At 42.9% G+C, this 11,239-nt stretch overlaps 1 non-coding gene across 1 annotated transcript; it reads left to right on the plus strand.

Annotated features, from left to right (window-relative positions):
* The first annotated feature begins 1,664 nt into the window (after positions 1 to 1,664).
* LOC130479838 (U6 spliceosomal RNA) lies at positions 1,665 to 1,769 on the plus strand. Its single transcript, XR_008933387.1, has one exon. It is a non-coding gene; the product is annotated as a U6 spliceosomal RNA (small nuclear RNA).
* Positions 1,770 to 11,239: the final 9,470 nt, after the last annotated feature.

Genomic DNA, 11,239 nt, shown 5'->3' on the forward strand with positions numbered 1-11,239 from the left:
GTCTGTTTCCACATGTTTAAAACCTGACAGATAGTCCCTTTCCAGACTCAGTTGTCTTCATAAGGCTTAATTTGATCATGTATTCAGTGTGCAGATTCTTGCTGTCTCTCCCCCTGCCTCCCTGTCATATACATGAGACACATCCACTATAGCTTTTACTGGCGAAATATGCATTCAATCCCTAGTCATATGAATATTTACTCACTTGAATGGGCCCATTGACTCTAGTGGGACTCTTATGTGTGATTAAGTGTTTGCTATCATAATAGTTGAGCATAATGAAGACCTACAGTTTATGTAGAATAGTGGAAGTGATTCTTAAGGATTTTTTTTCTCCACAGTTTTTCCACTAATGGCAAAGTTAACCATGAAAATTATACCTGTCACCAGTAGATCCAAACACAATCTGCCTTTCTAGTTCCTATGTAGTTTAAAATCATTCAACTGAGTCATTTATATGAAGTCTTTGCTATGAATAGTATGACACATCTTGTTTGCTCCTGGTTTTGGCATGCAGTGAAATAAATTATGTGGGTTACTGTGACAGGTGATATCCTGCCTTGCCGTTGGGAGATGGACTTATAGACCTTTTTAGCCCTATAATTTGTACCTGTGCATTATTAGTTAGAGAAGGTTCCACTCCAAGACACAGTCTGGAAAACTGGAATGTGCCCCAGACTCTGTTTTGGATTCCAGATGGATGGCTTCCTTGGGAAACTCACCAGAATCTGTTACGCTCCATGGGCTTTGCTGACATTATAGGTTTTCCCATGCATGTGCAGAGACGACCTGCATATGTGTAACTAATTATGGTGGCACATTTAGAAATGAGAGGCTTCATGGAATTTGGGAGACATTACAATCTGAGTCTTCCACTCTATGAATTTCAGCTTGCATCATAATGCCTTCAAGCCAGCTTGCTCCCCTGCCATTTTTGCTCTTCCCACTCTTTCTCCAACTTGCCAAGTTTTGAGATGCAGTGGAGGAGGGAAAACAGACATTTCTGACTCTGTAATAAAGAGTTCTGAACATGCCAAGAGAAAACATTGCTAGTAAGAACTCTGGAAACTGTAGTGTTTTTATTTGATTTGTCTTACAGAGTAGAATGGAAAAAAAAAAACTAGGCCTGTGCAAAAAAAATAAAATCTAGTAAATTTTGGGTTTGGGTTTATTGGGCCCGATTTTTTTCAGTAAACCCGAAATAAGCCAAATACCCATACTGGTAAATATGGGAATACGGCTTATTTCTGGGTTTACTGGAAGAATTTGGGCCCATTTATGGGATTTTTTTGAAGTCCTGGAGGGGCATTTTTGGAGGCAGAGCCCCCAAATTCACAGTGTAGCTTGAAGGGACTCTTGTTGCACGATCCCCAAAGTTTGGTGAAGATTGGGTAAGGGGGTTCGATTTTATGGGGTCTGGAAGGGGTTGCCCCCCTCCATAGAGAAATATTGTAAACTTATTCAGCTTTTTCCAGGAATCACCTATTTGACTTGGCTGATTCAAGTGCTGTTGTTTTTTTCCGGTAAACCTGAGTCGAAAATAAGCTGAAATGGCAATTTTTGGCTTTATTTTAGGCTTGGGTTTACTGATATCATTCCAAATTTAGTATATGTGCTGCCAAACTGAAAAGTATGGAACACTTCATGAATTTGTGTTCCATATTTTTCACTTCAGCAGCACATATACTAAAATTGGAACGATACAGAGAAGATTAGCATGACCCCTGCACAAGGATGACACACAAATACATGAAGCATTCCATATTTTTTGCTTGGGTTTACTGATATGCACAGCCCTAAAAAAAAAAAAGACTAATATTAGCCTGTCATGCCACAAGCCCACCTGCCATCTGTCCTCACGGGGTTCCCGCCTTTGGGGACCCCTCCACTTTCCTTAAGTGGTAGAGAAAGTCGACATATAAAAACCAACTCTTCTTTTTCTCCTCCTCCTCCTCCCCCTCCTCCTCTCTGCCTCCGCCTCCTCCTCTTTCCCCAGACCTTCTGCTGACAATTCTGCTTTTTGAGCATGTTCAGGAACTTTCATTGCTGCAAGTTGAGAGCACGAGTCCTTGGCTTAATGACTGCTGTTTTTTCCTCCTCCTGTCCCTCTTGCAACTTGGTAAGTATGGTAAATTGGAAAAAACAAGGAGGAGGGGGCAAAATGGAAGACAAAATGGGTGGAAGTGGTGGAGGAACTCTCCTAGTTTGGGTCTTTCTAAGCTTTGCATACTCTTGGGAAAAGCCTTCCCAAAGGTTCATAGAACAGGCTCAGAAAGATACAGCCCATTCTGACTTCAGGTGGATGAAATTAAATTTAACCCCTGTTTCTTGACCTGTGCAGTGCACACTCCAATGTGGTTTAAGGAGTCTGTATGATCTGTATGATAGAATAACACACTTAGTTTTTGAGTAAGCTAGGATACTACGGCTTTTTTTAAAAAATAGAAATGTTTATGCTGTGTGCAAAGAGGTGTGTGCGTGTAGTGGTTAAGAACGGTGGTGTAGTGGTTAAGAACGGTGGTTTGGAGCAGTGGAGTCTGATCTGGAGAACCGGGTTTGATTCCCCACTCCTCCACGTGAGTGGCAGAGGCTAATCTGGTAAACTGGATTTGTTTCCCCACTCCTACACATGAAGCCAGCTGGGTGACCTTGGGCCAGTCAGACTCTCTCAGCCCCACCTACCTCACAAGGTGTCTGTTGTGGGGAGGGGAAGGGAAGGTGATTGTAAGCCGGTTTGATTCTCCCTTTAGTGGCAGAGAAAGTCAGCATATAAAAACCAACTCCTCTTCTTCTTCTTTGTGTGTGTGTGTGTGTGTGTGTGTGTGTGTGTGTGTGTGTGTGAGAGAGAGAGAGAGAGAGAGAGAGAGAGAGAGAGATTTAGAGGTGGCGTAGCTCCACCTCAACAAATCCTGGAGTAGCTCTAGTAACTGTTAGTTACAAATCAAGTATGCACAAGTTGACCAGACTGCTCACATCACAAACATTATGGAAGCTACATTTCCCAAAAGCCCAGAAGGGAGACATGATAGAGGTCTATAAAATTATGCATGGTTTGGAGAGAGTGGACAGGGAGAAGTTTTTCTCCCTCTCCCATAATACTAGAATGCGGGGTCATCTGCTGAAGCTGGAGGAGAGATTCAAAACAGATAAAAGGAAGTATTTTTTTCACACAACACATAGTTAAATTGTGGAACTTCCTGCCCCAAAATGTTATGGCTGCCAACTTGGAAGGCTTTAAGAGGGGAGTGGACTTATTCATGGAGGAAAGAGGTATTTATGGCTATTAGTTAGAATGGATACTAATCATGCTGCAAACCTATTCTCTCTAGTATCAGAGGAGCATGCCTATTATATTAGGTGCTGTAGAACACAGGCAGGATAATGTTGCTGCAGTCGTCTTGTTTGTGGCTTCCTAGAGGCACCTGGTTGGCCACTGTGTGAGCAGACTGCTTGACTTGATGGGCCTCGGTCTGATCCAGCAGGGCCTTTTTTATGTTCTTATGTTCTTATGTAAGGGATAACACTCAACTGTGCTGAAAGCCCGTCTGAGCCAGTCAGAAGCTCTTGCAGCTAGGCTGGGACTCAACAAGGGAGCACTTCAGCTCCAGAGCTCAAAGGGATTTGGTCCAGTACTGGTCCTTTCCATCTATTAGTTTCCTTGTTCCCTAGGACTGGCCTTCAGCAGCAGCATCTATGGACACTTGTGGGCAAGGCTCAATATAGGAAACAGGCTCCCCAAGCAGGCAACAAACAAATGGCTGATGACCCTGCTGTGTGCAATAACATTGTCAGGAAAAAGACAAAGATGGGTCCTTCCTCCTTGACTCCAGCTGCTGAGCTATGTGGCTTTTTTTCTCCTGAAACAGATTCATCTAAGTGCATCAAAGATTCCCATTAGTGCAACTGGCTCCATATTTAACAGACATTTAAAAAACACAGTCCTGGAGAGTTAAGCTTTTAAAAGCAAACTGGCTGTTTTTAAAAAAAATTATATTATAGCTATGCCCAAAATGTTGGTCAATCCAAGTACTTTACCAGCTTACCAGAAGGCATATGCATATATGCACAGCATGCGCACACTGCTGAAGAAAGGCATGGAAATAATCTACAAGAATTCTGTTTCTAGCTCCATTTCTTTTGGTTCAAACTATGAGTTTCCGTAACAAATCTATTAATTACTTGAAATTTTACCCTTTGCATGTGCTCTCTCATAAGCGACACTTCGATTTTTGTTGACACTCACTGTTGCCCTGCATCATGGGATTTGTATTTTCAAACAGTGTGTAAACAAGTTACTTTAATTCCTAGCTTGACAATGCTTCCATGGAAGACTTTGGGGCAATCCACATAGCAAATTGCGAGCCGTAGCCTTATAGAATCATTTCCAACGGCCTCCAATATAGATACTGTAGAGAGACAAACAGCTCTTAGTGTACCCCAAGCAGTCACTGAATATAGCCAGTTAAAAAGGCTGACACCTTACAGATGAGTTATGTTTATGCTCTAATTGTAAGGTTATGATCTGCAGCCAGTAAGTGGAGCTAAAGCTCCGTGAGAGTTATTTGAATAAGAAAATATATTGTTAAGCATGTCTGTTAGAGCACTTCCCCCCCTCTTGTATCTATTTAGCTTTTCTGTTGCTCACAAACACTTGCACTCTGGGTGCTCCCGGGATGATGTGTTAACTTTTCTGTTTGGTTGCATGAGTCACAGACAGAAGTTAAGACATTTGCTGCACCAACAGGACCTTTAGCAATACTCTATGCCATTTATTTCCAGTTAGGGAGTTTATCTGATCCAGATTTTTCTACATAAGGCTTTGCATTTCTAAATAGGTGTTCTGGAAAATGGGACCGTATGTAGTGTTGCCAGATATTGTTTTTAAAAATACCGGGCACACTGGGGCTGGTTGGATCCTCCCCACCCTCAGAGTAAACGGGCGAAGAACTCTGTTTGCACTGGGGGGAACACCTAGCCCGAGTGTGAAGCAGTAGCAGAGGCTGCTCCTTTGTGCTTGGGCTCTGTGCTACCTCCTCCCAGTGTAAGCAGCACGAAGCACACTGCTTGTGTTCAGGACCACCCCCTCCAAGCACAAATAGAGTGCTTTGCTGTCTGGACTTTGTAAAGTTGCCAGTTGACCTGGACAGTCCAGTATTTTCACTGACTGGGAAAAATTGGAAAATATCAAACATTTAAATGTCTGGTATTTTCTCAGCCCTCCCTTCCCAGGCAGACAGTAAAAATACTGCACTGTCTGGGTCAGTTGTGGACACCTGACAATCTTAACTATATGCATATACACCTGACTAGTTTTGACCATTTTCAGGCTTCTGCTCATTATCCAATGCTCATTAGTCATCACAGTGGTGAATTTCAGAGCTGAAAGATTCAGAATATGACCCTAGCCAATTGGTAAACTCAGTATGAGCTGGGCCAACCCCCTTCTTCGTTGGGTCAGATTTCCTACTGTACATCCTCCAGCCAAGCTGCCCTCTCTTCATTCCTCTTCCCTTGAAAGGACCAACCAGTAGTGGTAAGGATTTGCTTAGGGCTGTTGAAAAAAAAATTCGGTATAGTTCGGCTTCGGCAAAATTTGGCCCGTTTTTATTCGGGCCGTGCCGAAGTCCGAACTCCCCCGCTTCGGATCCCCAGAAATTCAGGGGGATCTGGAGTTCGGGGGGAAATTCGGCCCCCGCGCGCCTTCAGGGGGATTCCCTGAAGGCGCGCGGGGGGCTCTTTAAACAGATCTGTGCCTCCCAGCTGGGAGGAGCAGATCTGTTTAAAGGGCTCCCCACGCGCCTTCAGGGAAGCCCCCTGAAGGCGCGCGGGGGGCCCTTTAAACAAGCCCCTCTGTGCTGTCTGCGCAGGCAGTGCAGAGGGTTTCCAGACCCCCCCCCCAGCTCTGCCGGGAGTCCCGGCAGGGCTGGGGGGGGCTTTAAATAGATTTGTGCCTCCCGGCTGGGAGGCACAGATCTATTTGAAGCCCCCCCCAGCTCTGCCGGGAGACCCCCCCCAGCCCTGCTGGGACTCCTGGCAGGGCTGGCGGGGGGCTGGCAGGACCCACTGCGCAGAGGGTTTCCAGACCCCCCCCAGCCCTGCCGGGAGTCCCGGCAGGGCTGGGGGGGCTTTAAATAGATCTCTGCCTACCGGCCGGGAGGCACATATCTATTTAAAGGGCCCGCCGTGCGCCTCCAGGGGGTATCAAAATGAATAATTCATGCATGTTTAGGAGATAAACAGAGGTCTGACACTTGACACTGAGAGACACTGTCCTTCAGTGTTACTCCTCTGAAGATGCCGGCCACAGCTGCTGGCAAAATGTCAGAAAAGAAAATACCAAGACCATGGTTACACATCCCGGATAACCTACGAGAACTAAGACTGCTTAGTTACATTACTAGCACGAAGGCAAGGTCTCTGTCTTCATAGAGGGGTGACAGCGAGGGAAACAGCTATCCATAAAAGACCGTAGTTCCTTTGACCCACCTCAATTGATGCTTCAGTTGCTGCCTTTCATGGATATACATGATCTGGCCACAGTTTTGACTGCTCAGATCACTTCTGGGTGACATTATTGTAATGCATTTGACATGGAGCCGCCTTTGACAGCTGCTTTGAAGCATCAATTAAAACAAAGCACAGCAACTAGATTGCTAACTGGCATTTCTAACAGGAAATACATCTTGCCGATTCTACACTGCTTTCCACTTTGCTTTTGGCCCAGTTGAAAGGGCTTCTTATTACCTTCTTATTACTTTAAAGCTCTGTAATATAATCTTAGTCCTTTCCCCAAAGCTTAGGGTTGCCAGGTCCCTCTTCGTCACCAGTGAGAGGTTTTTGGTGTGGAGCCTGAGGATGGGGTTTGGGAAGGGGAGGGATTTTAATGCCATAGAGTCCAATTGCCAAAGCAGCCATTGTCTCCAGGTGAACGGAGATCTATTGGCTGGAGATCAGTTGTAATAGCGAGAGATCTCCAGCTAGTACCTGGAGGTTGGCAACCCTACCAAAGCTAGATTGTCAATAGGATGAAATTCTGGGTTTGTTTGGTCTTTAACTCAAGATGTTTGTCATGGCTAGTGATTAAAATTCCTTCCCCCTCCTTCATACTGCTCTAGGCTGCTGATATACCAAATCTTAAAACAGTATAAATGCCAATCTCTCCCTGTCTCCATTACATATAAGAATTGCTTATGAGCAACTGAAGCGCTCCTTAACTTTTCTCTGCTAATGAAACGTAATTTGTGCTAAAGGGTTTTGATCACTGTATCAGCAAAGGCTGCTGGAATACAGTTTGCCATGTTTAATGATCAGGATCTTGGAATTGGCACAACATGAAATGTTTACAGTTGGGGATCACCGTTGCACACAGAGATGGAGTTCTATTTAACTTTTCAGAATATTGTTATTTCTGAATTCCGCCCTGATCCATTATCTCATGAAATGCAGAGAGAATAAGAAGAAAAACTAGTGTTCTGTTTTGTGGCTCCACTTACCACTTTATGATGCATACCTACTCTCTCCAGGGTCAGAGGAGCCTATTAGGTGCTGTGGAAAACAGGCAGGAAGTGTTGCAGGCCTGAGCGATAGATAGCCTGAACATGTGGTTTCCCTATGAATCTTGTGAATAAAGCATATAGAGGCTTCTCTGAACAGAATTGTTGTGGAAAATAAAGTGGAGTAAAGGTCATGCTGGTTAAAACTATTCTGAGATAAATAAACTGCAAGACTACAAGGTTATGATATGCAATGTTGCCCGCTTGATGGTTGTGTCTGGAAAAATATCAGCATCACTTATCCGAGGTGCTTGGCCTCTTCTTGACATTAACAAGAAGGTCATTTCTGCCTGGAAGTTTAGCCCCTCTGATAGCTGCTGTGCTAGGAGGAAATAATGCTACCATCTAATGATTCAGACCTAGTCTTCAAACAGTATAACAAATGGTGACCTTGCACTTGTGAACTTTGTGACTTAATGCCAGGAACATGGTAATGTTTTCTTCACAGACCAAGTAAAAAGGCACACCTGGCACATCACCATGAGTGACCAATTGCAGGGATATGGGCAACCCAGGGCAGAAGCTTCTAGTCTCTCAGCTCAGATGACCACTGGTCTGAGAGAATAAAAACCAGAATCAAACTGCCAGAAAGGAGGGAGATGACGGAAGATGGCTTAGGCTATCTGACCTCACTTGCTCCACATCTCCAAAGATGTAAAACTTGGAAAGAAATGTTGGTAGAGGACAATGCTAGTTGTCTGGCTATCAGCTTTCTCTGTCTCTTGCGTGAGACTAAGAGGGAGTAACTGGAGGACAGCTGAAGCTGTCTGGCCTTGCTCTCTCAATCTTGAAAGATGTAAAACCTAAGGAGATTGAAGGAAGATGACTCTGGTTGTCAGGCTTCACTCTCTTATCATCTCTTGCATACAGATTTACAGTCTTCTTGCCTAAAGCTAGAAATCCCTTTTGAAAGGGAATTCAGTTCAACAATTCTAGTTCTCATAAAGGCTAGAGTCTGAAGTGAAATGCTGACAGGCTGCTCCATGACAAAGATGGAGACCTTAGAACTCCTAATACTCTACCTTAGAGATGGGAGTCTAAGTGTATTGGATCTTCACCATATTTGGTATATTGAGCCTCAATTGATCCTAGCAAGGATTAATGGAACCTCAAAGAAGATCTGTCTGATCCTGTTCTGGCTTTCCAAATGCTGGCAAGCATGAGGATTGTATATCCTATATAGATCCTATATAGATAATTCCCTGGACCTGTTCAGAAGTCTTTTCTAAATAACAGAAGGGTTTCAGAACTTTCTCAGTGTAACAGGCCAGAGATATTCCTGAAAAGAAAGGAAGATCTCTGTTTTCTGTGGTAATGCACAAGGCACATATAATATGCTTACATAAAACCTATTAGGCTTATTTATGGAGACTCTTAACCAAGTAAACATATTCTCTGAGATTGGCAAAACCAGAGAATAACTGAGTCTTCCATAGAACATTAATACAGCCTTAAGCTTACACATAATGAATTATACATAACACATAAGCTCTGCATTGCTGACTGTTAAGATACACACATACTTTCAGCATGTATGTAGCATTCCTGATCTTAACAATGATCAGAAGTCCATAAACATAGAATAGATTAAATACAAAGCTTATGGTATTCTATCCTCTGCACACAGCATTGGGTAAAGCTAACACATACTGAAACATATAAATATCCTGAACATAAATTCAGTTCCCATGAAGTTAAGATGATTTACAAATGACATGGCAAAATAAAAGCATGCCTTTTGTCCTGAAATATTGCTATGATACCTGAAATGATTTTAAGATGTTTTTACTAATCATATCTTCCCTCCCATTATATTAATCATATTTTGATAGGGATTCTGTAATGATTATACACTAACCATGTTTTTACAAGATTCTGTAATTGTAGTATTCTAAATGAATCTAGAGATACAAGCTAAACTCTCATAGAGAGAAATGTTATGAAACACAGAAAGTGCTTACAAAGATTGTTTGAAACTGCTTGCATATATCATAACGTATTTTATGACATGTTTTGAGAGTGTGTAAATATTCACATGCATATATATATATTATGTGAAATAAATGTTATTTAAAGGAAGTTCATTGTTTATAAATTTTCTGGCACACTTCAATAGAAAGCCTACAGTAGTAGAAATTATCATTGACTCCTGTCTGTGAGGTCTCGCTGAATAAGATAACTTAACTTCTCAGTAAGTAATACATTCTAAGAGTGTAGACCCCTTAACGACACGAGCCGTGACAGAAGCTGCTGCAGTCGTCTTGTTTTTGGGCTTCCTAGAGGCACCTGGTTGGCCACTGTGTGAACAGACTGCTAGACTTGATGGGCCTTGGTCTGATCCAGCATGGCTTTTCTTATGTTCACTTTCTGCCCCCCCTTCCCCCACTTGTCACTTTATCTACCTCTCCCTCCACTTACCACTTTCTTTCTATCCCTCCATTGCTTCTGTCGTCATGCTGAGGTTTTTTAGGACCAGGATCCGCTCTCCTCAGGCTTCACCCCAAAAACCTCCCGCTGGTTGCGAAGAGGGACCCGACAACCCTAAGTTCCCTAAGTACACAAGGCTGCAGTTGTTGTTGTTTTTTAAAAAAATTCTCCTGCAATGTGGTATTTCCCAACCTTCCTACCAGTCAGATACTGTCCGGCAACCCTAATTGACTGCAGGAACAGCTTTTCTATGCAGGCTCTGGCTGCAGCTGCCACATCTTTCCCCCCTCAAGTAGAAACAAAAGAGGGTTTTCTTTGTTCTGGATTAAAATTACAAATCAGAAACAGCTTGACTTTACAGGGAAGCTCTCCGAAAAAGTGGGAGCATGCTTTGTTCCACCTGGGGGGGGGGGAAATCCACAGCCAAAGACGCCTTACCTTTGGGAACCTAGTGCTTGAAAGCAGGGGATTCCTGCTCAGTGCAGATAGCATAGTGCTAAATACCACTCAGGTGGCTTTTTCATTCTGTGAACAGAGAAGGCATGCCACCGTTTTCTGTCTATAATGACAAAAGTTAATATCTATATAGAATTGGTGAAAATGTGTGGTCACCTAGCAAAAGGACTCCTGTATGCATATCAGATCCAAAACTAGTAAAAATCTACATTTTATTTTGGACAGGAATGATTTGGATCAGCGGGGGGCATGAAATTTAAGTTGGTTTACCATTGCTGGAATTATTAGCAAATGCCACTCTGTCATGCAAATAGGGGGGATTCTGAAGGTTCATTGCAACCGGGAAATAAAAGAGTGCTAAATATTTAATGCCAAAAAGTTAAATATTATCATAAAAGTAGTTTAATATAAATGGCTTTCAGCAAATCCTTATCCATATTTCATGAATGGAATGGTTGGCTAGCTTTTAATGTTTGCATGCAATTAATTTTAATGGGCGTGTCACATAAATTCTTCCTCCTCGTACTCAAGAAATCTTAGCCCTCTCAAAAAAAAGCAAATAGCAGGACGTGAGATGTCACCAGCAGAAAGAAGGTGAGGCTGAGTTCGATGTGTAGACATGGAAATGACAAGTTAATAGGCTATTGATAGTTTTGCTAGTATATAGAAAGCAATTACTGTGCTCATGTGGGGGCGGTTGAAGACTGGGAGAGTTCTGTAAGACAAGAAAATGTGATCTTACAACCATTTAAATCAATCCAGATATCTTGGTTGGCTTCAATACACTTCACTGGCTTTTCATG

This window comes from Euleptes europaea, chromosome 6 (genome assembly GCF_029931775.1).
Source record: "Euleptes europaea isolate rEulEur1 chromosome 6, rEulEur1.hap1, whole genome shotgun sequence".
Taxonomy (NCBI): Eukaryota; Metazoa; Chordata; class Lepidosauria; order Squamata; family Sphaerodactylidae; genus Euleptes; species Euleptes europaea.